General features: G+C 43.8%; 1 long non-coding RNA gene across 3 annotated transcripts in view; it reads right to left on the bottom strand.

Annotated features, from left to right (window-relative positions):
- LOC129656946 (uncharacterized) overlaps nt 1-25,723 on the bottom strand; it is a 59,301-nt gene that overhangs the window by 21,814 nt on the left and 11,764 nt on the right. For all 3 annotated transcript variants that reach the window (XR_008716540.1, XR_008716541.1, XR_008716539.1), the window contains one exon: nt 13,602-13,760. This is a non-coding gene — a long non-coding RNA (uncharacterized LOC129656946). The remainder of the gene's footprint in view (nt 1-13,601; nt 13,761-25,723) is intronic.

Raw genomic sequence — 25,723 nt, 5'->3', positions numbered from 1 at the left:
ACATTTTGAAAATGGAGCACCTAAGCCAAACCAAATCCCAGGCCTTGTTCTGACCAAAATCGAAAATGAGGAACTTCACGCGGAACATTAAAAACTCAATTGTCTCCGGCCACAGCTGAATGAAAAGCTCAGATTAAAACTGGCAACGATTTGCTTCCTACAAATGTGCTTTGTTCTTGGCTAACTTGTCAGCTCATAAAAAACGCCTCTGTACAAGCAGCTGTCTCATTCAAGACGCTGAATCTTTTCATGGCCGTCAATAAGAATGTGTTACAGGGAGCCCAGTCTAGGACCCTTGCTCTGGGTCCGCAGTGTGGGCCTCCCTGCTTCCCTGGTATGCCTTTCTTCTAACTTGATGACTTGCATTTTTAATAAAGGGTTATAGAAAATGCCATGCTCTTCGTGGAATCCCCTCATCATTCAGTTTCCCAGAAGCCTGATTGTGGAAAAAGCCAGCCCCAGAGGCAAAAACAGAGGAGGTCTCTGAAGTTTCCAATTCTTAATCCTAGCTCTTGCTCTTAGCCTCCCTGGGCACATTTATTTAATACCTTTATATCTTTAAATGTTTCCTTGGTGAGCTGAGTAACTTGCGGTGACCGCCCTGAACTAGTTTGCTAGAGAGAAATCAAATCAAAATGAGGGCAAACCATTTTGCAAATATCAACTGGCTGGTGAATAATCATTATGGCTTTCCCAGTGAGCCAGTAAATAAATTGATGACACATCCAAGACACCTTATTTTTTTCCTGGATCATCTAAAGAGGCACCTTCAGCCCAACCTCACCATGAGGACTCGTGGTGAGCCCTCACATGGACCATCACATGCAGCGTCCTGCAGATTAGAGAGCGGGCGAACCGTGGGTAACGGTAAGGAGCCCCTTCACCCTTCCTGAGTCTACCTTCACCCACGCTGCTCCACAAACTTGGAATGATCTCTTCGCTCTTCCCACCCATTCTGCTAATCTCTGAGAACCTTTCATACCCTCTCTTCCATTTAAAGCCCAAATTCTATTAGTGCAGATTAGCTCCAACCTAATGGAAAGACACGGAGAAGGCAATGGCACCCCACTCCAGTGTTCTTGCCTGGAGAATCCCAGGGACGGGGGAGCCTGGTGGGCTGCCGTCTAGGGGGTCGCAGAGAGTCAGACACGACTGAAGCGACTTAGCCGCAGCAGCAGCAGCGATGGAAAGGCAATTCCAGGTTCTCAGAATTCATAGATGCAAATCAGTGGTGTAACCTACGATAAGTCACTTAACATCTCTAAGTTCCAGTCCTTAGCTATTAAAATGGAACTCGGAGAGGACTTCTCTGGTGGTACAGTGGATAGGAACCTGCCTGCCAATGCAAGGGACATGGGCGCCATCCCTGATACCGGAAGATTCCACATGCTGTGGGGCAACTAAGCCTGTGCCCGGCAACTCCTGAGCCCATGGGCCTACAGCCTGTGCCCTGCAACGAGAAAGCCCAAAAGCAGCAGCAAAGGTCCCGTGCAACCAAAAAGAGAAAACTGAACTAGTAGGGACCTCCCTTGTGGCCCAATGGCTAAGACTCCGAGCTCCCAGTGCAGGAGGCCCAGGCTCTAGCCCCAGTCAGGGAACTAGATCCCACATGCCGAAACAAAGATCAAAGATCCCACATATAACAACTAAGACATGGTCCAGCCGATAAATAATGTGTTTAATGGGACTAGGAGCACCCTCCTCACAATTCCTTTCAAGTTCTGTGCCACCCAGGATCATTTGGAGTGGGGTGAAAAGACTGATGAAGCACCACAGTGGCTCTGAGGTAGAGGCTGCTGCGGAGAAGGCAATGGCACCCTACTCCGTGCTCTTGCCTGGAAAATCCCATGGACAGAGGAGCCTGGTGGGCTGCAGTCCATGGGGTTGCTAAGAGTCGGACACAACTGAGCGACTTCACTTTCACTTTTCACTTTCATGCATTGGAGAAGGAAATGGCAACCCACTCCAGTGTTCTTGCCTGGAGAATCCTAGGGACAGCGGAGCCTGGTGGGCTGCCATCTATGGGGTCGCAGAGTCTCAGACACGACTGAAGCGACTTAGCAGCAGCAGCAGAGGCTGCTGAGGGTGCCTGGCCAGAGTGAAATATATAGGACATGTTTGGCTGAGGCAAAACAGGCAAGTCGTTATTTGAACGGCTTTCTGAGGATACATTATGTAGCAGGGATTATTCCATAGTTGTCACGGGCTGAATTGTGTCCCCAAAAATTCATACACTGAAGTCCTAACCCCTAGTACCTCAGAATGTACCTGGAGATGGGTCTTCAAAGAAGTACTTAAGATTAAATGAGATCATTAGGATGGGCCCAAATCGGATATAACTGGTATCCTTATGGAAAAAAGAAAAGGACATTAGGGCATAGACACATATAGACAGAAGACTGTGAAGATGGTCGTCCAGAAGCCAAGGAGAGAGGCCTCAAAGAAACCAGCCCAGCTGACACCGTGATCTTGGACTGCTAGCCTCCAGGACTCTAAGAAGACAAGATTAATCTTCTGTTGGTTAAGCTACCCTGACTATGGTACTTTGCCATAGCAGCCCAAGCAAACTAAGCTATTATCTTCAATTCTTCAGAAATTATCCACCACCTAAAATGTGTACTCAAGTTAAAACATGTTCACCGGTTAAAAATACCAACAAAATAGATGAGTTATTTAGTTTCTACATTCTTTCTTACTCCAGTCAGGCCTTTCTCCAGTCTTTCTCTTCCCTAAGAACACACATTTGAAATCATGAATAATAGGAAAATTATTTCCTGCTTGTATCAGTCAGGACAGGTGAGGCTACGCTGCAGTAACAATCTAAAATCTAGGGGTTTTAATAATTAAATTGTATTATTTCTTATCCTAAATGAATCGAGCTTCCACTGTATGTTTCCTTCCTAGTTTCAGATACTTTACCAGCTGGAGAGCTAACAGTGGCCATTAGAAGAAAACGTGGTGAATTTCTCATGGGCTCTTATATACTTTTACCTAAAGCTGACACCAGCCACTCACTCACGCTATGTTACTCAAAATAAGTCACCTGGCCATGGCTGTCTTCAAGGAGCGGGGCAATCCAAACTTATGTGGCAGGAGAAACATCAGAATATCAATGAGCGGGGTCATTTGTGGCCACAGTGCCTTTGGGTAAGGATAAATTCTCACAACTGAAGTAGCAGAGGTGGTGAATTTAAAGGACATACCTTAGCTTGATTTTCTATACATGAAGCTAAAGAAAAAGCAGAGACTTCAGAATCAAACCTATGTTTATTCATCTGAAAGTTTTCTCGTAATATTTCTATGCGGATTAAATAAAATTGCTTTTGTAAAGTACCCTCAATGGTGTCTTAAAATGTCCTAGATGCTTTTCCCTGTATCCTCTGCATGTTTGATATCCAGAGTGACTTTTTATTTTTACTCAATTTCTAGTATGAATCCATGACACTCAGCTGTTTCACCTGGCCCCAAACAAGGCTTGGCCTTGCCAAAACACCAGGTACCTGCCTTCCAGAGAGTCTTCCTACTTCTAAGACACTTAGCCCACCTGGACAGGTACCCTTCGTAGCACACTACATTCTCCCATATACATTCTTTGTCTTTTCTCCTCTCTCTGTCAAGTCCTGTGCTGACCTTCAGCCTCCAAGCCATCAGCTGGAAAATGAGGTCGAATGAACACGGCGTGTGAGCTGAGGATGACGTTGATCCAGTGGTTTTCTCCAGACTTCGGGACATTGAAGTGTGTCCTGTATGCTCAGGGAAAGAAAGCCTTGGGGAGGGCAAGTGTCTCTTAGTGGTGACTCACGTCACCTTGCGCTCTCTCCCCAAAGTTTCCTGAACTGGAGGAGGAGGAGCAGCAGGCCTCCCACCTGCTCACCCCTCCTCCCACTGCAAAGCCCATCAGAGACCAAGGGCAAACAGCTGGGTAATTTGAGCGACTGGCCCCTTTTAGACTGAGGCAACAGGGAAAGACTGGCCAGGCCAAGCACTTAGCCAGCTTCTCTGCTCTGGTTACACTGGTGCCGTCTCCCCTTGGGCTTTTCGCCCTCAGCACACGGCCCCAGGGCACTAACGGAGTGAACTGGCGTGCATGCTCACCTGCTGTGCCTGCCACAGCCACTTCACCCCAGCGGAAGTCTGAAAGCAGCGGCGCATTTGCTGGATGTGACAGACTGCAGTGTGCCTTTGCTTGGATTATAAAGCAAGGTCAAGAGCTCTCCTCTTTTATTAACATTTAGGTGAGTGTCCTGAGACCACTGAGCAAAGCTGAACGAAAGCAAAAACAAAAATCATTAAACAATTTTTATTATCATTTTCAACTGAAAGTGGCTGCAATTGCCAAATTGTCACCACCGTCTATGTACTATTATACAATTGTATCACTCTTTACAGTTTAGAATGCATTTTTCATATATTTTCATTTGATCTCCCTAACGATGCCGCACGGTTTTCCTCACATGATTGATGAAAAACTGCAGTTTGGGGAAGTCAATGACATCACCTGCTTGAGGTATCACAGCTCCTAAGTGACAGAGCTCAGACCCCACCACAAGTTTTCTGAGACACAATTCTACGTCTGTGACGCACAGCGAGACCCAGAATACAGATACGAGGAAGCGAGAAACACCTGCGCTCTGCTAGACATGGTAATGAGCATTTTCACATATGCAACATGACAAACGTCACCGCAAACCTCATCACAGCACCTCCATTTATCCAACAATGTCTGTATGGTGTGGAGGAGACTGCAGAGGGCAGGTGGCAGTAAGAAATGAGTCCAGACAAAGATGACTAGACGAATGGTTATTATTCCCATTTAACACAAAAGAAAAAAGGAGCGTGAAGGAGGAGGTGAGGAAAGCTAAGAGGAGAGTTTTAGGTAAAACAGAAGCCAGGTTTAATATCTCACAGCATCACAGCAGACGGGTGGACCGAAGGACGGGTGGGTGGGGAGTTCGCTACCTACCGGGAAGTTTTCTACACCGAAAGGAATGGTTCGGCTTCTCCAACGCCCGCATAAGCTCTTTTGAATCCTACCATCTGTGCTTTTAGGAAAAGGAGGTGACAGAAAGATAAGAAAGACCTGAAGATGACTGACACATAGGCACAGCTTCACACGTGAACGATGACAGCGAAACATCCCAAGTCGGGTAGACTGGACCTCATGCCAGCCAAGGGAGCAGCTTATAACTTCTTTGGTCAGAGATTTTTCCAGATGCAAGAACTAAAGACAGGCCCGAGTCAGAAGAACAATGAGACAGGTAAAAACTTGTATTGAACAAAGACAGAGACCCATTCCTGGGATGGGCAAGCCATTGGTGACGGTTCAGTCACACAGAGATGGTCCTCTTCTCTCTGTGACTCACACGATTCTCTCCCGGGAAGACTGACAGCCAGGATATGAGCAGCTAGCTCAGATAATTGCAGGGTGCTGTCTGCCACCCGGGCTCTTGTTTCCGTAGAGATCACACCTGCCCCTAATCCAAGGAGGGTCTTCACATGACGCAGCCAAACAGCCCTGTCTTTGACATCTCAGGCAAATTAAGGGGGAGATTTTGAGAAGAAAGTACAGGAAATTAAGATTCTGGTAGAGCTGGTTGAATTTTCTGAGAGGGGACTAGAAATAGAACAGCTAACTTAGCACCATCACAGAACTAAGTCTTTGCCTGCCTCATCTCAATGAATCCTCATAGCAACCCCATGAGGTAAGTACTATTATCATTTTTTCTTTTTTTTTTTTTGTTGGGGGGGGGGCGGCTTGCAAATGATATTTCTTTTTCTTTTTCTTTTTTTTATTATTATTTTTTTTACTTTACAATACTGTATTGGTTTTGCCATACATCAACATGCATCCGCCACGGGTGTACATGTGTTCCCCATCCTGATGAGGAAACACACACACAGAGGTTAAGGAACTTGTCCAAGGCCACATAGCTAATAATGGCAGAACCAGAATTCAGACCCATGTGTATCTGGCACCAGATCTTTCACTTCTCATTCACGACTTCATAATGTCTGTCCTTAGGGGAACAACTGGGAAGACACGGGCATGAAGATGCTTTTTGTAAACATAGTATTAGGTTGGCCGGAACCCAAGGGAACTTTTTGGCCAACCCAATATTTTTATTTCATAATGTCAACTTGCCTAATTATAAGTAATCTTATATTCTAATGTCCTTGTTTCTCACAAAATCATAGAGGTTCTTCATGCATCAAATCTTCTTAAAATACTTCCATCTCATTAGAAGGAAAAGGAGTTTCATTTTCAGAGTCATTTGCTTGACATCTAGGTGCTAGCAAGGGCAGCTCAATCACTTCAACGAATACTGAAACTTCATCAAACTCACACAGGGCGATAGGAATGTAAACATTTGCTTGAACCATGAGTGACTGAATAACTGAATGACTGTATCTACGGGAAACAAACAATATGACAGTTTACAAGCAATTCACAGTTTTCAGTAATACAACATGTCACAAAACACTTCAAGAATCAAATTTAGCGCTCGGCTCAATTTCACCCAGCCTGGCACACTCATCCACCAGCTAACGGGACTCCGGCTGCGCCAACACTTCATCCTGGACCAGAGCTGGGAAAACTTTTTCTATGAAGGGTCAGATAGTAAATGCTTTTGGCTTTTTGGGTCAGATGATCTCTGTCACTACTACTCAGTTTTGCCATTGTTAACAATGCAGAAAAAGCCATAGACAATATGGAAGCAAATGGACATGGCTGGGTTCCAATAAAACTTTATCCATAACAGGTGGCAGGCTGGATTTGGCCCACAGACTGTAGCTTGCCTCCCTCCCAACTCCTGTCCCTGACAAAACAATGATGCCCTCACTCATCCCAGTCTCTGTTCTGACGCCCCACCTGAGCATCATGAAGGCTTTTAAAAGTCACCGAAATACTGTGAACAGTGGCAAATTATGAGAGCTGCAGACCACATCCAAAATTAACAACTAAAGAAAGCTGTCAAAGAGACAAATTGGACCAACACAGTGACCACAAATAGAAAACCCTACAGAAAACCTTCCTCCTTTCTTCTGTCCCTTCTTATCATAACAAGGAAAAGAAGCATGTGTTTGATTATTTGGGGTTTTAATTTAAGCTTCCTGCATAAATCCTGTCTTTTAAAATCAGTCATTTTATATTTTTCATTGAAAAAAAAATTCTTAGTGAAGATGCTTTGTTTATATTCATTTTTAGTCATAGGTTGCTAGGCAAGAAAGCAGACCCTATTTATCACGGCATCACAGGCCATCACCTTAGAGCTAGGGTCTCTGATGAATGACAGGGAAGAGACATGTGCCAGGCCCTTTCCCCCATGGCACCTTGCCTTCCCGTAGGACCTCTTTCATTGTGAGCCTTTTGGAAATGTAGAACAGAAAGAAAAGTAACCAGAAATGGACTACATCATGATATGACAATTTTATCTCTATAAATTCATTTTTTCCCCTCTCTCCCTGTTTGTCCATATTTCCAGAAGACAGAGAGAGGCTAGAAATTTCTTCTAGTAATCTGTAGTTGTAAGCAAGAGGGAAGTAGAAACTGTATGTTTAATGAGGTGACCTCCACGTCTTCATGGGCTACCTCCCCTTTCCTCAGGACTCCTGTTTCTTAGACTTTCGGCTTAAGTCAGCTCATGCAGAGATGGCTGTTCTCAGGCTATTTCTATAGATTTCCTACTTGGTTTGCATTTATTTTGCCTGCTTGTCAGTTTCAATAAACACTTTAATTAATTATATATCTTAAAGTGCTTGACATGCCATGTAGTGAAAGGGCACAATTTTTTAAAATCAATGAGGGGAGAAAAATCACTTATAGGGCGCATCAGTGGAACTTCTGGTGCCTCACATAAAAAGAGGGGGATGGGAAAGCAATTCTACAAATCAGGAATTCTACAACTTCGCCTAGAAAGGGTTCCACCTGGCAACGAGATTTGTTGTGAAAGCCCCGAATGTGTAAGAATGAGTCTAGGTCAAGCATGGAGACCTCAGGATAGTAGGAGGAAGTGACTGAGCCCCCAAGAGCAGCAGAGCCAAGGATGTCAATCAAATGTCAGCTCATCACATGAAGAAAAGGGGCAGGGCCACTGAGCTCTCTGGGTTATAGAAAGAAGCAAACTAAGAACGACAAAAAAAAGGGAAACGTGTGCCAAGGTCACTTGATCAGTCCTGGTTTCCTACACACAGACAGGTCTGGGTATCTGGTAGGCTTTGAGGTTTATGCTCTGAAGCAAAGAGAAGAGGAAATGTGACCATTCCAGCTTTATATAAAAGAAGTTTATGGAAGGAGAAGTGGGAGAACTACCCCAGCTGCTCAACCCAGCACCCTGCACTTGGGCTTCTTGCCCGCTGACTGCACAGCAGCTATGGAGGAAATAACAGTGGCAGGTGGCACACAGAGGATAAAAATAACTACAGCAACAGATACCATTTATTGAATCCTAGAATCCCGGGGATGGGGAGCCTGGTGGGCTGCCATCTATGGGGTCGCACCGAGTCGGACACGACTGAAGCGACTTAGCAGCAGCAGCAGCACTCTGGTGACAAGTCTTCTGCTGGGCATTTTTACACCTATTATATTTATTCCTCATCATTTATAAAATAAATAGTGTTATCCTTATTCTACAGTTGAAAAAACATAAATCAAGAATTTAAAAAAAAAAAATCCTAACCCAAGGTTACACAGTTTTTAAAAATGAAGTGTCAGGATTCGAGGCTAGGTCTTGGTGAATCTAAGGTTTAAGGGGAAACATCACTAGTTCTCGGGTTTGCCTTTGCTTTCAGAGAAAGAAGAACTTGCCTGAATCCCGAGGTACCAGCAACACCACAACAATGGTGCCCAGGGTGTCCCCAAGAGGTTGCTGCAAAATCTCATATCCAGTAAAGCCCCCGCAGCCGGAGCAACGAAGTGCGTCATTTCTACCTCCAGATCTCTCACAAGTGCCGCCCAGTGACAGAATCTAACTGGGACCCTGCGGCAAGGGATTCTGGAAACGTTGTTCCCAGGTTTCTAGCCCTGTGATAGGAGGCAGTCGTAAGAGGGGGCAGGGATGATTCTGCATTGCCCAGAGGAAACTCTGGCACCGTCACGGGTGGGCCCTGCAATAATCTGGAATTTACGAAAAAATGTGTAGTTATAACCCACTACAGATAACTCTGTGATGCAGGTGGGAAGGGTATAAGTGGCCACAGTTAAATGGTGGGATGAAATCCACAGAGTAAATATTTTGACCACTATTTTGTCCTCTGACTATATTCTCCAGCTCCAGAGATGTTTTTCTGCAGATTTAAATCTTGAACAGCCTCCAGAAGAAATAACATGCTGCAGAAGTCACTTCCCAGTCCTTATTCTCCCCAGAATCCATTTTTAGTTGACTGTGCTCCAACAGCTTTAATGAATGGTCTAGTAACTCTGGACTCTGTTTTCCACCCTCAAGGAAAATTCTTACTTGGTAGCTGCCCTGTTTCTCTGCTTACCTTGGTTTCCTCAGGAAAGTCTTTAGTTTTAAAAGCTGAATTAGCTGAAATGACTAGAGACAAATTTGGGGTAATTTTTAACTTAATTTCAATGATCAAAGTTATACTCTCATCACTATTTCCTGAGAGCAATTACTTTCAATTCTTGCAGCTCTTTCTCACTCCATATCTCTAAATGTTTATACTGCTAGTTCTTGATTTTTCAATTTAGATATTGACACCCTACTATTGAAAATGAGAAATTAGCTTTCATATAATTCAACACTCAGGCACATGCATACACGCATGTGCGTGCTCACGCACACACACACACACGCATGCTTTTCCACTCATCTTCCCACTATCATTTTTTGGGTTAGATCAGTATTCAGTATTATATTATCATGATGGTGTCATATTTATTCACAGCTGCATCATGTGGTTTTCTGTATTTTTTTTTCTTGTAAACTTTTTGCTTTTTGTAGAATTCGTCATCATTTTATCCCTTTGCTTACTTTTTAAGTAATCTCTAATTCATCCACAAACTCTCTACCAAAAGAAAAGAAAATCATCTCCTTTTCATAGACTGAACACATCTCTCCATTTTATATTTTCTCAGAGACATCCTGGCCTAGGGTTTCCACTCTTCTGCTCCAGTACAGAATGCCTCCTCCCTGGGCTTGCTGCCCACCACCATCCTGAGTCCGCCGGCCACCGCAGCCAGGGCGACACTGGGCCCTGCATCTTGTGGGGGACCCCAGGCAGCTCCCTTGCCTCCCCCCCCTCCCCGAAACACCAGGTGATGGGGGGGGGCGGCAGTGCTGGTGGTGATGGCCACATCTCCCCCCCGTTGAGCCAGACGCTATATTTAGCTTCCCCTCCATATCATGACTCCCTCCTTCCCCTTCCAGATGATCCCACGTGTGTCCCCGGCATGTGAAAGTGGGAGGCAGGCGCATTCCAGAGCCAGAAAGTCTCCCAGTGGTCAGTCTGCCTGAGTGGGAAATAATGGAGAGATACCAAAATACAAATGCGTGGGAAGGGTTTCCAAGAAGTTCTCCAAACCATTTCTGGAAATAGATGATAACATTATTTCCCTAAACACAGGATGCCACAAAGAGAGCAAAGAGATTCTAATAAATGGTGCAATGTAAAAATGAGTTGCAGAACACCAGTGTTTGTCTCATTTTTAAGCCAATTGCTTCGTGCTAAATGTTGTCAGTGGGGTCTATGAGTGAACTCTGCAAGGGCCAGGGTCTAAAGGCTTTTTCCAAAATCATTTATCAGGCCAGTGATCCACAGACTACAGAATTTCGCCACCTTCCTCAAATCCAACTATTAAATAATAATTAAACTACCACAAAACCTTGGTTTCCTGAGGCTCCCAGGGAAGCCAAAAAACAAGATGCAAAAAAGCAGTATTTTACCAAACATTTCACGGAAAATACAAAATGTAACTGATTTACACCTTGAATATACATCTCTCCCCATTGCACACAGAATACAGCAGTGTCCATTACTCTGTAAATATTAAATACGTATTTGTTGTTGTTGTTCAGTCACTAAGTCATGTCTGACTCTATGTGACCTCATGGACTGCAGCACACCAGGCTTCCCAGTCCTTCACCATCTCCGGGAGTTTGCTCAAATTCGTGTCCATTGAGTCAATGTGTGTCTATATATGCATACAGACACACATATAGTATTAGTATGAATTGTAATAGGCTGAGTGTTTTAATTACTAAACACTCTAATAAATGGTTTTGCTTGGGACTTCCCTGGTGGTCCAGTGGCTAAGGCTCGACTTTCCCATAGCAAGGGGCCCAGGTTTCATCCTTGGTCAGGGAACTAAACACTGCATGCCACAGCTAAAAATTCCACATGCCACAGCTAAGACCCAGTCCAGCCAAATAAATATACAATTTTTTAAATGGTATTTCTTCCCTAAGAGTAAAGTAGCAATAGAGTCTATGATTATGACTCCTCTCCTGCTTTAAAAGAATCATATAAATCAATATAAACAACTTTTATGTTTGAATACTTTGTAAAGTTGAAGATTAACTTACATGCAGTAAAATACATAAGTCTTAAGTATACAGCTTGGAGAACCCCTATGTTGCCATTAGGCCCTCGTGGCACAAGGGTAGCGTGTCTGACTCCAGAAGGCCGCATGTGCAAATCAGGTCAGGGTCGTGGGTTTGACTTCCCTGATGGCTCAGATGGTAAAAAAAACCACCTATAATGCAGGAGATGCAGGTTTGATCCCTGGGTTGGGAAGATCCCCTGGAGAAGGAAATGGCAACCCACTCCAGTATTCTTGTCTGGAGAATTTCAAGGACAGAGGAGCTTGGCAGGCTACAGTCCACAGGGTCTTAAAGAGTCAGACATGACTGAGCAACTATCAAACATTATCCAGACCAAAATATAGATTTCCATCCCCCAAAGTTTCCTCTGCCTGTATGCTGTTTGATACATTTTTAATGGAAAACATACTTTATTCTTTAGGAGAAAGTTATCAATTGGTAATGAGAATATTTGATTAAGTGAAACCTGAACACGGCAAGGGGAAAAGAAATGAATATTTATCAAGCAAATGCAGTTTGCCAGGTACTTTGACATATCATGCTAATCCTGTCAGGCAGGTGTAATTATCTCCGCTGAGGCAAAGCAGCAGCTTGGACTTTCCGAGTTTTAAGGACCTTTCCAATATCTTACGGTCCATAAGCAACTTGGAAGCTTTTTCCATTTAATCACACTGCCAGATGATACAGCTCTACTACACTTTGCAACTATTAAAAAGCTGTGGGGGTGTGGTTTGTTGGTTGGTTGGTTTTTGCCAACTTTCATGCCCAATAATGAAACGTGTAAAGGATAACTGAAATCCAAAGAAAAGAAAAATGTTAAAAACACTTCTCTATTAGGTACCCTTAAAAATAGGCTCAGGGACTTCCCTGGTAGCCCAGTGGTTCAAACTGCCTGATGGTGCAGGGGACACAGGTTTGGTCTCTGCTCTGGGGAGAGTCCACATGCCACAGCATGCCTGAGCCCGTGGGCCTCACTGCTGAGCCGGTGCCCTAGAGCCCTGCTCTTCAACAGGAAAGGCCCGTGGCCGGCGAGGAAGACCAAACCCCACTCGCCGCAACCAGAGGAAACCCGAGCGACGGCAAGACCCAGGGCAGCCAAAAATAAAATACATAAATAAGGAAATTTTTTTTAAAAATAGCTTCAGAATAGAATAAAAAGATAGTGCCCATTCTAACCATACTTTAAAAGCAAACAGTATTGCTTTTTAACCTCCTTGAAACGGACGCCTTTGTCATTTTCAGGTCAAGTTCAGGGCCAGGAATAAAGGAGCAGTGTTAACTGGATTCCCTAAACTCCCTGCAATGCTCCTGATCCTTGGGACCAGGGACTAACCGGCCAGGTCATGGGAGCCGTGGTCTGGATACCCTGGAGAGTGGTCCTCAGGGCCAATTCCTGTGACGTCATGCCCGCATGGCTGACTGTCCCAGTTTCCCTGAACTGCTGCAGTTTTAGCATAAAAGTCTAGGGTCCCAGGAAATCCCTCAGTCCCAGGCCAACCAGATTGCTGGTCTTCTACTGCCCAGCCACCACTTATCAAAGCACCTTAACAACATGTTGCTTTGGTCTTAGGGATTCCAAGGATGACTGGGAAAGTGAGTAAGAGCATAAGGGCAAATTGTTTCAATCTGTTCACCAAGAAGAACAAAAAAGAACAGATATGCATTTGCTTACACACAGATAAGGAAGGACCAGAAGGTGAACAGAGAAGCGTCGTCTCATTGCTTCTGGAGAGGGAACTCGGCACTGGCTGACGGGGAAAGAATGGCTGTCCCCCACTGCCTGCCCTTTCAGAGTCATCTGAGTTAAATGGATGCCGATATATGATTACACCCATGCAGCGTTGCTGGGCTGTGCTCCTCAGCTGGCTTTGAGGGGCTGCAGGGGTGGAAGGCAGGGGAATAATGGAGACGACTGCAGAACCCCTCCACCTGCTTAGACCAGCTTTGTACTTTAGCCATTGAGCTCCCCCCTAAGACTTCACTTAAATAATAGGCTTTATGATTTTATTTGAAGTCTAAAGATCATAGCATTGATGCATTGATCTTTTTACTTACAGTGTGTAGACAGCAACAGTCCTTTACAGAAGAGGAACACTTGTGGTCTGATGGCAAGGAGATGCTGAGTCAAAGGCATCGGGTTCAAATCCATGGTCCACACTTGTCTCTGTAACCAGGAGGACATTTCTTTATGCCTTCTGATCTTTATGTCTTTATCTGTTTAAAAATAATGTGTGTGTATATTAGCTCAAAGGACTGTTGTAAGAATTAAATATTATGGTATTTTTTAAAGTAACACTGAAGCAGTATACAGCAAACATTCAATTACTGGCTAATCTGAAACTGAGGCAAAGTGCTATAAAGCATTAATGCAATAACACAATTTAGACCTCACGGATGTTTCAACAGTGACCTCCCCCCCTCCACCCAAGCTCAGTGCTCAGTTACGGACCACACAGAAGAGTGTGTAGCTGAAGGTCAGACCTTCCAGATGCCAGAGTCTGGAGCCAACTCTAGGCTTAATCCATTCTAAGGGATGAGCTGTCCTCCAGGAACAGAGACCAGCGTAGAGGACCGGGAGGCAAAAAGGTAAGTGCATATGGAAGGAGGGAAGAAAGCAGAGGCGGAGGTGGTGGGCAGGGTTTCCCTTGAATCGGCGTGCTGGGCGGAGCGGGTTGGCTCTGTATAGGACAGAACACACTGGTGATGAGCACCCTCTCCAAGATCCTGAGCCAGATAAGGAGGAGCAGGTGCTGGGAGCACGCAGAGAGAAGAAGGGACTGAGGAAGGTAGAATGCCAGAAGGTGACCATGGAGGTGGAGAAAACGGATACGGTTGGCGAGACCCAGTGCCAGAAACAGTGCCAGAAAGTAAAAAGATTTCATTTAATATTACTTCCAGTTAATGAGATTTACCAATGCTTACCCCCACCCCCCCAAACACACACACACAGAAACTTGGTGCACTTTCGAGTCTCACGCCAATGAAAGTCATCTTTGGTGCTCACGAACATCGCTGGCTCCTAATCCCTGCCTATCTGAATGAGGGGCTCCCCCAACAGGAGCCAGGGAGACCCGCTGCGGCGGCATTCACCTGGTGAGCCCTCCACACCGCTTCTCAGCCGCCATCTGAGCTACTCCGTGCCCCATTCCCAACCTCTGTCGTCTCTACCATATGATCCTGCAATCCCACTCAGAGAAAACCAAAATTCCAAAAGACACATGCGCCCAACGTCCACTGCAGCACTATTTCCAGTAGCCGAGACGTGGAAGAACCTCTGTCCACAGACAGAACGATGAATACATATATACTATAATATATATAGCATATTGAATAATATATACTTTGGCTAATTCATGTCGATATTTGGCAGAAAACAACAAAATTCTGTAAAGCAATTCAATTAAAATTTAAAAAACAAGATGGTGTATATATACATCATGGTATGTATATACATGATGGAATATTACTCAGCCATAAGAAAAATGAAATAATGCCATTTGCAGCAATATGGATGGACCTAGAGATTGTCATACTGAGTGAAGTCAGAGAAAATGAAATATCTTATGATATTGCTTATCTAAAAAAAATGATACTGCAGAATCTAAAAAAGTGATGCAAAGGAACTTACATACAAAACAAAAATAGATCCACAAACAAAGAAAATAAATGTATGGTTACAAAGCAGGAAGGGAGGTGTGGGATAAATTAGGAGTTTAGGCTTAACATTAAAACCGTGGTGGTTTAGTTGCTCAGTTGTGTCCGACTCTTGTGACCCCATGGGCTGTAGCCTGCCAGGCTCCTCTGTCCCTGGGATTCTCCAGGCAAGAACATTGGAGTGGGGTGCCATTTCCTTCTCCAGGGGATCTTCCCAACCTAGGAATCGAACCCAGGTCTCCTGCACTGCAGGCAGATTCTTTACCAACTAAGATCTGAGGGAAGCCCACAGCTGTGGGATTCAAACCCACAACTCTGAAGAGACTGGAACCTCAATCCAACGCCTTAGACCACTCAGCCACACTACCTGCGTAACAGAAACATACTGCTATACATAAAATAGATAACCAATAAGGATCACTGATTAACACAGGAAACCATGCTCAATATTTTATAACTTATAAGGAAAAAGAATATTTATATATATAACTGAATCATTTTGCTGTACATCTGGAACTAACAACATTGTAAATCAACTATACTTCAATTAAAAAAGAAAAAAAAGGAGCTCTACATTCTCAAAAATTCTACCAACCAGTTGGCAAGGATTTACATGCATTGTCAAGTCAGCTACAATGAACCTTTAACCAAAGTCAGTAAAAGCTCTCTTAATCAACTTTGTCCTCCATTTAACCAGACTACCTGGATTAACCAACACTCATTGAGACCATGTAATTCATTACCCAGGACTCTGGAAGCATGAAAACAGTGCTTCTAACAGTTCAGTCGCTCACTGGTATCCAACTATTTGCCACCCCATGGACTGCAGCACACCAGGCCTCCCTGCCAATCACCAACTCCCAGAGCTTGCTCAAACTCATGTCCATCAAGACTCTGATTACCATCCAAACATCTCATCCTCTGACAACTCCTTCTCCTCCTGCCTTCAATCTTTCCCAGCATCAGGGTCTTTTCCAAGGAGTCAGTTCTTCACGTTAGGTGGCCAAAGTATTAGAGCTTCAGCTTCAACATCAGTTCTTCCAATGAATATTCAGGACTGATTTCTTTTAGGATGGACTGGTTTGATCTCCTTGCAGTCCAAGGGACTCTCAACAGTCTTCTCCAGCACCACAGTTCAAAAGCATCAATTCTTTGGTGCTCAGCTTTCTTTATAGTCCAACTCTCACATCCATACATGACTACCTGAAAAACCATAGCCTTGACTAGATGGACCTTTGTCGACAAAGTAATGTCTCTGCTTTTTATATGCTGTCTAGGTTGGTCATAGCTTTTCTTCCAAGCAGCAAGTGTCTTTTAATTTCATGGCTGCAGTCACCATCTGCAGTGATTTTGGAGCCTAAAAAAATAAAGTCTCTCCCTATTTCCATTGTTTCTGCATCTATTTGCCATGAAGTGATGGGACTGGATGCTGTGATCTTAGTTTTTTGAATGTTGAGTTTTAAGCCAACTTTCTCACTCTCCTCTTTCACTTTCACCAAGAGGCTCTTCAGTTCTTCTTTGCTTTCTGCCACAAGGGTGGTGTCATCTGCATATCTGAGGTTATTGATATTTTCTCCCAGCAATCTTGATTACAGCTTATGATTCATCCAGCCCAGCATTTCACATGATGTACTCTGCATATAAGTTAAATAAGCAGGATGACAATATACAGCCTTGATGTACTCCTTTCCCAGTTTGGAACCAGTCTGCTGTTCCATGTCCAGTTCTGTTGCTTCCTGACCTACACACAAATTTCTCAGGAGGCAGGTCAGGCGGTCTGGTATTCCCATCTCTTGAAGAATTTTCCACAGTTTGTTGTGATCCACACAGTCAAGGGCTTTGGTGTAGTCAATAAAGCACAATTTCCTGGTGGCTCAGTGGTAAAGAATCCACCTACCAATGCAGAAAACGTGGGTTTGATCCCTGGGTCAGGACTGGCAACCCACTCCAGTAATCTGGCCTAGGAAATCCCATGGACAGTGGAGCCTGGTGAGCTATTAGTCCATGGGCTTGCAAAGAATTGGACATGACTTAGCAACTAAGGGCTTCCCTGATAGCTCAGTTGTTAAAGAATCCGCCTGCAATGCAGGATACCCTGGTTCGATTCCTGGGTCAGGAAGATCCCCTGGAGAAAGGAAAGGCTACCCACTCCGGTATTCTGGCCTAGAGAATTCCATGGACAGTCCATGGGGTCACAAAGAGTCGGACATGACTGAGCCACTTTCACTTATTTTATTGGGGCTTCCCTGGTGGCTCAGAGGGTACAGCGTCTGCTTGCAATGTGGGAGACCTGGGTTCAATCCCTGGGTCGAGAAGATCCCCTGGAGAAGGAAATGGCACCCCATTCCAGTACTCTTGCCTGGAAAATCCCATGAATGGAGGAGCGTGGTAGGCTACAGTCCATGGGGTCGCAAAGAGTTGGACACGACTGAGCGACTTTACTTCACTTAGCAACTAAACAACAACAGTTAAGCCAGGACAAAACACACAAACCATGAGACGTGTTTACACCAAGCCAGCTCTGTTCTTCTTTAACCCACCGACCAATAGTCAAGCACAGACTGTTTCCCAGCAGCCCCTGCACTTCGGTGCCCATCAGCTGAGCTCCTAAGAATCACCTGTTATCAATCTCAGACATGTCTATGCCCACTGCATTTGTTATAAGAATTATGTAATTAGAGTAAATACTATGTAAACCAATAAAATAGAAATGTAAAAGAAAAAGGTTTCTGTAAAAATTTAGTTAAATGTCTCAAAAAACTCAAAAATGAGTTGCTTTAAAAACTGCTGCCTATTTAGGTATGGGTAAGGCAACTGTAAAACGTAGGAAGAAAAATACAGGAAAACTCATGTCTAGACAGAGACGACAGTCAGTTTATTTTAAAGTGTTTTTAAGATCTTGCCCCACTTTAAAGAAATTGAAACTGGATGTGGTTAATGATGCATGACCAAAGTGGTTTATATAAGAATGAGAACATGGAACCTCAAACAATGAACTCATAGCAAGGAAAAGCTGGACCTTACAGTAAGAGATAATCCGTACCTTTAAAATTTAAACTAAAATGTTTAAGACATTTAGATACCTAAAAACCTCTATCTATATATTTATCTGTCTTTAATTCTCAGCTTGAGCAACTTCTTCAACTGACCGACCAACCTCTGGTCCCTGCCTTGATTCTTGCCAAAATTACAGCAGGTCCTCTGTCTTCCTATGGAGACCAAGTCTTAACAGTAAGAGGTCTTTTGTCAACGTACGATGTTTCATATCACACCTCAGAAATTATTTCAAGGGAAGGGACTTCCCTGGCGGTCCAGGGGCTAAGACTCCACACTCCCTGTGCAGGTGGCCCCCTTCGAGCCCTGGTCAGGGATCCCACAGATGCAGCCAAGGTCTCATGTGCAATAACAAGGATCAAAGATCCCTGGTGCTGCAACTAAGACCCAGCACAGCCAAACAAATAAAGCCAGCTTTTTAAGTTATTTTGAGGAAAGCTCATTGATCACATTTTATTTATGTTATGATTCTCAGGGAGGAAGATTTACCTCAAACTGGAAAAAGACCTAGGGGTAATGAAACTAAAAACGTCTGCTATTCTACAAACAATGCTCCTGGGCAATGTGAATGTATATAAGAGTTTATACGACCATAACTTCCTATCTTAAACAAATTATGGCACAATAAGCAATTTTTACAGAAAATGAAAATGGAAACCTCCTATGTATGCCTCTTATCCCAAATTACTGCCAAAACATACATAATTTAACAAGAAGAAAAAGTACTCAGCAGTGACAAAAGAGAAAAATAACACTTGGAGGTCATTTTCCTTGAAAACAAATTCAAAGTAGGTGATTTAGCTGAAGTGTATGAGGTTGAGGGTTGGGAGACATGAAGGAGGAAAGCAGACATCAGTGCATAAAGAGGTAAAAGGAATGTGACAATAATCGTACCCCTGTCCTCACTCTGCTCCTTGTTTGAAAAATCACTAGAGAAATAAGTCTACCTCTGTTCATAATACTATTAGAAGGATGTAGAGAAAATAATAATAGAAAGAACACCTACATATGTTTGTGTCAGGCTCTGTTCAAAGTGCCTTAAACTTATCAATTCAGGTAAGAAAAAAGTGTGAGAGCTTTGAGATGAGTAAGAGACTATTAAAGGAATGGAAATGGGATTCTATAAGGATATTGGTCCTCAGAAGACCAGATAAGGAGATAAGGATTTTGTTATGACAAAAGAGACCTCAGTTGAACATAAGGGAAAACGTATTTGGTTATGAAGCTGATCAAACATTGGAAAAGTTTTGGGGTGACTGGGTCTACAACAGGCCACTTGCCTAGGGAAGGAGCCTAGATACAAAGGAGCTGGAAGACAGCTAAAGGGACTGACAGACTAAATCCAAGCTGGCAGGAGCCCCAACCCTGGAAGGAAGGCCATCACGAAACTCCCACCCCAGGGGCCACAGTGAGAAGCCTGCCAGGTCATCGGAGCTGAGTCATGAGATGTGGTGGAACCCACTGAAAGAGCCTGCCAGAGGGAAGAAGGCAGGTCTGAAAAAGCCAGCTGCACAATGTGTCGATTTCAGCCGATTCTCCACTGCTCTGTCTCACATCTTTTTCAACCGTGTTATGTTTATTGTAAAGTAGCTCCACTTGTGAATTGTTACCTGACTCTGAGACTCTGCCAGGAAAATGTATTGGGCTAAATAAGCAAGAAGTTTCCCTAATAGTTTATTTATCTTCTTATATCTCAAAGCAGGGTTTAAACAAGGGGATCACACTATGTCTACAAATTTTAGGATTCAATGGAAAATGTGGAAGAGATGAAAGAAAAGAGGATGGGACAAAGGAAGGGGAGAAGAATTTTAAATTGCCATTAATGTATATCTATGTTTAAGGCTTAATATGAGCGATCCATCTGAAACTGGAAATAAATGAGACATCTACATTTAAGCTGGTACAATGGTTTAGAAACAGCAACCCATTGGCAGACCGCTGCTGCTGCTGCTGCTAAGTCCTTCAGTTGTGTCCAACTCTGTGTGACCCCATAGACGGCAGCCCACCAGGCTCCCCCGTCCCTGGGATTCTCCAGGCAAGAACACTGGAGTGGGCTGCCATTTCTTCCTCCAATGCATGAAAGTGAAAAGTGAAAGTGAAATCGCTCAGTCATGTCCAACTCTTCGTGACCCCATGGAATGCAGCCTACCAGGCTCCTCCGCCCATGGGATTTTCCAGGCAAGAGTACTGGAGTGGGGTGCCATTGCCTTCTCTGATTGGCAGACTAGGTACATCAGAATCACCTGAGAAGCCTTTTTAAAAATATATCCCCAGTTGTCACCCCCAAACCTATGATCTCAGAATCTGCTGCGATGAGACAGATTATCTCTATTTTTCAAAGCTCCTCAGGTATTTCTGATTCACAAGGAGACTTGTGAACTTCTGAGTTTGCAGACCCTCTTAGCATTTAGGGCTTTGTACCAAAAACAAGTGAGGACTTCTTACTCAGACATGCTTGGGGTGCTAGACCATGAGTGTTGGTCATTTCCACTGGATTCGGGTACTTTCCAACCAGAAAAAAAAAAAAAAAAAACTTTTTATAACTCAGGACCTGATGAGCAAAATGAGACAACGTTTAAGAGAATACAACTCCCTATGAGGGAAGGAACTAAGTATATATAATTTACTTTTGGTTTTCTTAAGTAGAAGTATGTACAGTAAAATATAAATAATTGCAAGTATAAATGCCCTCCTCCCTAGAACACTGGTGAAGCCTTCAGCCAGGGCCGCTTAGAAGAAAAATCCTGTTCTCACCCAAGTCCAAATCTACATCTTCTTTCGCCATGGTCTTGACACCCAGGCAGGTCCTTTTCGGTTGTTCCTTGCTGTCAGTGCTAATATGCTCATCTGAAAGAACTCGCAGCTTTTTCTGTCTGCAATTACCCTAAGTTCATTGCCTAATATACATGCCACCATCTACTTAAGACATCAACTATATTACTACCGCTCTTTCTATCTGTACTCTTAATTGCTTTTCCACCAAAGAAACTTCTAAAGGTACAGTTCTCCCATACAACTTCTTTTGAATGGAACTGTATTATGCTCACGATTTCTGATCTTTCCAGTCTCAAAAGGAAAAGAAAGAATAAACAACAAAAAAAAAAAGAAGGGAAAATAGAAGAAATACCAGCTCTGAACTGAGTATTTTAACTTTTCTTATTTTGATTTCATTACTCTAGCTCCTTTCCTTAATTCGATTTCATGTCACAAGGGACTATAAATTGTTCCTTTATTGTGCCTTTATCACAATGTACTATAAACGTACTTAATTTTTTATCTCTACTATGAGTTTTAACAAGTCCAGTAGGGCACAAAGCATCTGCATTACCATTGTTGACTCATCTATATCTAACTTAGTACCTGGCTTCTATAAATGCTTCATTAATACTTATTGAATTGCTGAATAAATGATTGTTTCCTGCTGTAACCACCATATTTTTCTGACAAAAGTACTCTCTGCCACTTATCCCCCACAGAGCAGAGATGGTATCACATTCGCTTGTGTGTCTGAAGCACACATGTTTGAAGACTGACTGAATAACCTAAGGCAAAACTAACCAAGCCACGTGATTCACCGTTTCGTTGTTCAATACCTTTAAAAGAGTTGCGTAAGCTTGTAAGTTATCTGAACCAAATCAGAGGATTTGGTAGTCATTCTCTGCACATGAATAGTCTGGCTTGTGAAATACTGAATATCTAAACATTCCCAAGTTTCTAAATTGTATACAGACTAAATAATTTACAATCAGGAATTGTCCTTATTAGGGAGATTAGTGCTCAGAGAATCCCAATCCATACACTATTAAATTCAAGAAACAAATTATATGTTCATTTACCGAAGCCACGGTTTCCTTACGGCATCATCTGAGATGAGTCAGGAGCAAAAAAGTCATGGGTGTCAGCAAAGTAATCGCTGGCTTCCTGCGCAGTTGAAAGCTAGAAAGGAGACTTAGGCATCGAGACTTAGCCTGTCTCCAGTCTCTCAGTCCTGTCAGACTCTTTGCAACCCTGTGGACTGTGGCCCGCCAGTCTCCTCTGTCCATGGAATTTTCCAGGCAAGAATACTGTGGGTTGCCATTTCCCACTCCAGATGATCTTTTCGACCCAGGGATTGAACCCAGGTCTCTTGCATCTCCTGCATTAGCAGCTGGATTCTTTACCACTGAGCCACCTGGGAAGCTAAGAATCGAGATTTACCACCCAAATATTCCTTCCTTCACCTCACTTCCCTCAAATGCACCCAACCAAGCAAAATTTGGTTATTTGGACAGACTATGAAAAGCAAGATTTTCTTGTTTCCACTTTCAAATATAAAATAGCCACCTACAGTAAATAAAGCCTGAGTCACAGTTAGCTAAACATCCTATTGTTAGTGAATCAACAAACACAGATCAGCTATATACCTATAAAGACTACTGGAAGGAATCTGAGGTGCAGAATAACAAATAAAAATTGGAGCCACTGTCTATTGAGCATTTGCTGTTTGCGAAACACTGGGGTAACTACAGTTAACCCTTGAACAAAGTGTGGCAAAACATTTGTGTTTGGTTAGAAATTACCCTTATTCTATCCAAACTGTTTCAGGTTCCTGCCCTTGGTAAATCATTTATCAATATTTTTTTGTTTTTGAGGCAGAAGCAGATTTCAACTGTGGTAGACAGTTCCCCTAACTCCAACATTGTTCAAGGGTCAACCATATATAGAATATCTTATTGAATCTCCATGATAACCCAGGAAGTGAAAATGTAAGTCACTCAGTCGTGTCCAACTCTTTGTGACCCCGTGGCCTGTAGCCTGCCAGGCTCCTCCATCCATGGGGTTCTCCAGACGAGAATACTAGAGTGGGTTGCCATTCCCTTCTCCAGGGGGATCTTCCTGACCCAGGGATCAAACCCAGGTCTCCTGCATTGCAGGCAGATTCTTTACCATCTGAGCCACAAGGGAACCCAGGAAGTAGATTCTATTATTATCACAATTTTATAGATAAGGAAACTGACACCCATAGAAGTTAAATAACTTTCCAGAGATTGCACATTATGTAAAAGATGGGGCCTAGATTCAATTCCAAATAGAGGAAAAGGTAAAAACCCAAGCCAATCATTTAACAGTTGAGCTAAGAAACAGAGAAATAAAGGACTTCCCTGGTGGTCCTGTGGCTAAGACGATGCACTCGATCCCTGGTCAGGGAACAGACCCCACACGCCACAACTATCGACCCTGCGTGCCGCTGCTGCTGCTGCTGCTGCTGAGTCGCTTCAGTCGTGTCCGACTCTGTGCGACCCCATAGACGGAAGCCCATCAGGCTCCGCCATCCCTGGGATTCTCCAGGCAAGAACACTGGAGTGGGTTGCCATTTCCTTCTCCAATGCAGGAAAGTGAAAAGTGAAAGTGAAGTCGCTCAGTCGTGTCCGACTCTAGCGACCCCATGGACTGCAGCCTACCAGGCTCCTCTGTCCATGGGATTTTCCAGGCAAGAGTACTGGAGTGGGGTGCCATTGCCTTCTCTGATAACCTCTCCCTACAGGAGAAATATTTATTAAGAACGGAAGGATGGAAGGAAGGAAGCAACAATGAAAGGAAAGAAAAAGTGAACACCTTTGAAAGTTATTTTTCAATCAGGTTCTTTTGGAATTGAGTATGGAAATCATGTAAGACTTTCAGTTCCATGAAGTTCAAACAGAACAAGAGACTAACTATCCATGTGAAGGGGGATGAATGGGAATACATCAAATGGGAATCCCAAAGAGGAAAGAAATGAGAGTACAGATTAATAATATTATCTGTTTCTCCCAAGGCTTATTCCAGAGAAATTGCCCGATTTTTCAGACTTTTGGTCAAGGATTACTTTAAAACACTGGTCCTTGGAGGTTCAGAAGAGTAGATTTTTAATATATAAGCACTTCCCAGGTGGTGCTAGTGGTAAAGAACTCGCTTGCCAATGCAGGAGACATAAGAAACATGGGTTTAGTCCCTCAGTCAGGAGGATCCCCTGGAGGAGGGCATGACAACCTACACCAGTATTCTTGCCTGGAGAATTCCATGGACAAAGGAGCCTGGCGTGTTTCAGTCCATAGGGTCAAAACGAGTTGGACGTGGCTGAAGTGACTTAGCACATACACAGCACACACGAGCGTCTTAAAAGAGATGACTTGTTTACTAATCCTGTTGCCTTTGGTGGGTAACAAAAATTACTCAGCAAAGGCAGGTTTTTTCTTTATGTATCTACTGCCCAGAAGCCACCAACTTATTATGATATCCTTGATTTCCATTAAAACTGCCCTGCTCATGAAACAAGATGCCTAATCATAATCGCTTCTCTGGCTGTCCCTGGCAGGTAAAATTGTGTTCTGACAATCCTCGTCCTGTAGTGAAGGCAATTCTGTGTGTAGCTGGATGGAGCCAGCATCTGTTACCTGTTCCATCAAGCTCACCTACGCAGTGGCACACAGTAATATACCTGCAATCTTTTCTTTGTTCCTCAAATGCTCTGAGGACCCAATTTAGCCTTGAATTTCCCTCTGGGAATTGGGTACTGGGCACAGATTAGATACATCTTGGATAGCTTTCTTCAGAGCAGGTCGCTCCCAGCAAACAATCTTTATGCACAGCCAAGTCAGAACTCAGTCTCAGCTCCCAGGTGTCAACTCCAGTCTACACGGAAGCTTCCCATCACAGTTCTAACTAGCAGACTCAGCTTTGTGGGGGGCAGGGGGTGGGGGGTGCGGTGTGTCCATGGCCAAAGTGAGAGAGTTAGTCACTCAGTCATATCCAACTCTTTGCAATCACATGGACTGTAGCACCCAGGCTCCTTTTTCCATGGAATTTTCCAGGCAAGAATACTAGAGTGTGTAGCCATTCCCTTCTTCAGGGGATCTTACCAATCCAGGGATTGAACTCAGGTCTCCTGCATTGTAGGCAGATTCTTTACCATCTGAACCACCAGGGAAGCACCGACAAAGGCAGGAGCTAAAGTGGGAACTTGGAGCCAGAAGGTCAAGGCCAGAAGAACAACCTGAGCCAGCACAGAGAATCTGGAGTAAATGGGTCAGTTTCTAGAGGAGCCTGGTGGGCTACAGTCCATGGGGTCATGAAAGAGTCAGACACGACTTAGCAACTAAACAGCTGTATGATGGTTAATTTCAAGTGGCAACTTGACTGGACCACAGAGTGCCCAGTGCCCAGTCAAGCATTATTCTGAGTGTTTTGGGGTGAGAGTAACACTTAAATCAGTAGACTGAATAAAGCAGATTGCCTTCCCTAATGTAGATTGGCCTCATCCAACAATTGAAGGACTAAATAGAGCAAAAATACTGACCCTCCCCCACTTAAGAGGGGGAATTCACATAAGAGAATCCTCTGCCTTCAGACTTGAACAGAAGTATTAGCTCTTCCTGGGTCTCAAGCCTGCCAGTCTTGAGACTGGAACGATTTCTTGGGCTCTCCTGGTTTTCAGGCCTGGGGACTGGGAT

This window comes from Bubalus kerabau, chromosome 1, assembly GCF_029407905.1.
Source record: "Bubalus kerabau isolate K-KA32 ecotype Philippines breed swamp buffalo chromosome 1, PCC_UOA_SB_1v2, whole genome shotgun sequence".
In the NCBI taxonomy this organism is placed as follows: Eukaryota; Metazoa; Chordata; class Mammalia; order Artiodactyla; family Bovidae; genus Bubalus; species Bubalus kerabau.
The sequence above is the reverse complement of the archived record's forward strand: the minus strand, read 5'-3'. Positions and strand labels throughout refer to the sequence as shown.